Source organism: Marmota marmota, unplaced genomic scaffold, assembly GCF_001458135.2.
Source record: "Marmota marmota marmota unplaced genomic scaffold, marMar, whole genome shotgun sequence".
Lineage (NCBI taxonomy): Eukaryota > Metazoa > Chordata > Mammalia > Rodentia > Sciuridae > Marmota > Marmota marmota.
The window spans coordinates 39,556,325-39,559,399 of record NW_025999932.1 but is presented as its reverse complement, the minus strand read 5'-3'; the positions used below and the strand labels follow the sequence as shown (position 1 = coordinate 39,559,399).

The 3,075-nt window shown below is 37.2% G+C and overlaps 1 long non-coding RNA gene across 1 annotated transcript in view; it reads left to right on the top strand.

Annotated features, from left to right (window-relative positions):
* Positions 1-1,969: 1,969 nt before the first annotated feature.
* Positions 1,970-3,075, top strand: part of LOC125616156 — a 7,366-nt gene continuing 6,260 nt past the window's right edge. Inside the window, exon 1 of the long non-coding RNA XR_007346794.1 lies at positions 1,970-2,138. This is a non-coding gene — a long non-coding RNA (uncharacterized LOC125616156). The remainder of the gene's footprint in view (positions 2,139-3,075) is intronic.

The following is a 3,075-nucleotide window of genomic DNA, read 5'->3' as shown; positions in this document are numbered from 1 at the left end:
GGGTCAGAGACAAAAATACCTCATCCTGCAGTAGGCAGGATGAACATCAGCATATTATATATTGGTTCTCTGAGACTGAATTTCCACAAGGCTTTGTAAAGAGTCATAGGTGAGCTACACTGTAGCTGGTTGTGTTAGATTAGAGGAACTTGTAATTTAGGGAATCCAAAACTTTTAAAATGGGAGGTAATCTATACCTACCCTTTGCTCCAGAGGGAAACACTGTTTGTCTTCCAAGGATGCTCCTACACAAAGTTTCTTTAAATGTTATTCTGTAATAAAGAACAATCTGCACTTCTGCTGGCAAGACATAAAAACCTCAGATACCCAAGTAGAATTCTCTCTCAGTAATCAGAATATTTTGCCTCTTAAAGGTTTTAAACCTCTTCAGATTATCCCACATCACACATTCCCCTTTAGAAATAAGGGAGGTGGTTGGAAATTGTTTACATTCTAAGAGATCAATCAATTAAGTCTCTTTTATATGAAACTAGGAACCAATTTAAGCAACTCTCTTAAGATGAAGTGATCGAAGTTAATAATCTTTAGTTTTCAGTTGGCACGCAGATACTATATGTGGATTAGAGCCAGGTATCCTTTTAGAATTAAGGAAATTGAACAGCACACAGGCCATTTGAACAGTTTTGATTATTTGCTTTGTTGATAGTTCTATTAGACCAGATATCAGTATTGCTCTTTAGGTTACTTGTCAGATTAGTATTTTTTCTTTTTTATTATGGATGTTTTCTAATAAATACAAATGTAGAGAGAACAGAATAATGAAATATGTGTATACATCACTTAGTTAAATTATCACCATGTGGCCAATCTTATTCCCCCACCTTCCTTCCTTCCCCCCTCTCTCCCCCCTTTTCCTATCTCTCCCTATTCATTACTCCCCACTTTTCTTGGATGACTTGAAGAAACCTGTAAAGAGAAGACATTTTTGCTGTTCTTTCTTTCCTTGTTGCATTCTTTTTCTAGTGTGTGCACCTATTCATCAACCTGCCTACACAAATTGTATATTTTTGTTTAGGGCTTGACATTAAGGTATATTGTGCTATGTTTTTTGTTTTTATTCTTCAACACCATTCTCTTTATTTTTACCTATGAAGATGGATGACTAAAGGAACATTTGAAGGCTTTTATTTTTCTTAATAAACACACATCTATATGTGGTTGATTTTCTTTGAACTCAGCAAAGATGTTCATATGCCTTCCTGACACTTACACCCATAAGATATGTGGCCTTGAAATTCCCTTCTACATGCTAGAGCAACTTGCTTGGGTACAAATTCCTATAACATTCCCTAACCAATCACTTTATCCAAGCTTATGAATCATTCTTCTTCTTTTCCTCTGAGCCTTCTGTGGTTCATCTACAGCTTTAGAAATGGGTTGCCAGAAGAAGAAAGCAAAGCTCAGTCTCCAAAAAATCTGGCTCCATACCCTATAGTGGCCTGGGTTTGAATGCTGAGAAACAGAATGGGTAGAAATCTTCAAGAAATATATTAGCGGGCTGAGGTTGTGGCTCAGCAGTAGAGTGCTCGCCTCATATGTGCAAGGCCCTGAGTTTGATCCTCAGCACCACATACAAGTAAATAAAATAAGTGTATTGTGTCCAACTACAACTAAAAAATATTTTTTTAAATGAAATATATCAGAAGTGCAACGTAGTTTCCTTAAAACCTTCCAGGATTCACTTAAGAAACAATGATTTGTCTATTACTATTTAGGTGCTAATTCTTAACACATGTATTTAATGTTAAATCTGTGGTTCTAAACTATTACATTGTAGCCCAAGAAGGACAAGGTTCACTTTACTGAGGCTAGGGTAGGTCAGGAGATGTGTTGCTAAAAGGAAGGAGTCTTCCTTCAGGGATGAGGTTGTTGCTGTTATCAATTACCATAAGCCAAATAAATCTCTATAGACTAAATTCCTCACAGACTGGAATTGGTAAAGAGGAGGGAAGAACTGAGGGAGGCTGATTGGTGGAAAATGCGTGTTTTGGCAAAAGACTGGAACCCTGGATACAAGTCTAAGGCTGTGACAATTCCATGCATCTCCCTTAGGAAACTGGATCAATTTCAGGAAAGGAAGAAGGTCATCCTCCCTGTAGCATTGCTTGGTGGCACTGGTGTGTAGTCATTGCAGGATTAAAACCAAATGAATTTTGGGGAACATTATTTTTTTTAATCTGTTGTTTTTCATTGGTTTTTATACACAGCATCTTTTCAACGCTGTGATATTTTCTTCTGGAGAAGAGCATATTAACAAATTTTAATAGTACTCTCTGGTCACTGAGGGTTTTTTTTTTAAACAAAATATTTTCTTTTTTAAAAAATTTTTTATTGTTGGTTGTTCAAAACATTACCTAGTTCTTGATATATCATATTTCACACTTTGATTCAAGTGGGTTATGAACTCCCATTTTTACCCCATATACAGATTGCAGAATCACATCAGTTACACATCCATTGATTTACATATTGCCATACTAGTGTCTGTTGTGTTCTGCTGCCTTTCCTATCCTCTACCATCCCCCCTCCCCTCCCCTCCTCTCTTCTCTCTCTACCCCCTCTACTGTCATTCATTTCTCCCCCTTGTATTATTTTTCCCTTTCCCCTCACTTCCTCTTGTATGTACTTTTGTATAACCCCGAGGGTCTCCTTCCATTTCCATGCAATTTCCCTTCTCTCTCCCTTTCCCTCCCACCTCTCATCCCAGTTTAATGTTAATCTTCTTCTCATGCTCTTCGACCCTACTCTGTTCTTAGTTACTCTCCTTACATCAAAGAAGACATTTGGCATTTGTTTTTTAGGGATTGGCTAGCTTCATTTAGCATAATCTGCTCTAATGCCATCCATTTCTCTGCAAATTCTATGATTTTGTCATTTTTTAATGCAGAGTAATACTCCATTGTGTATAAATGCCACATTTTTTTTTATCCATTCGTCTATTGAAGGGCATCTAGGTTGGTTCCACAGTCTTGCTATTGTGAATTGTGCTGCTATGAACATCGATGTAGCAGTGTCCCTGTAGCATGCTCTTTTTAGGTCTTTAGGGAATAGACC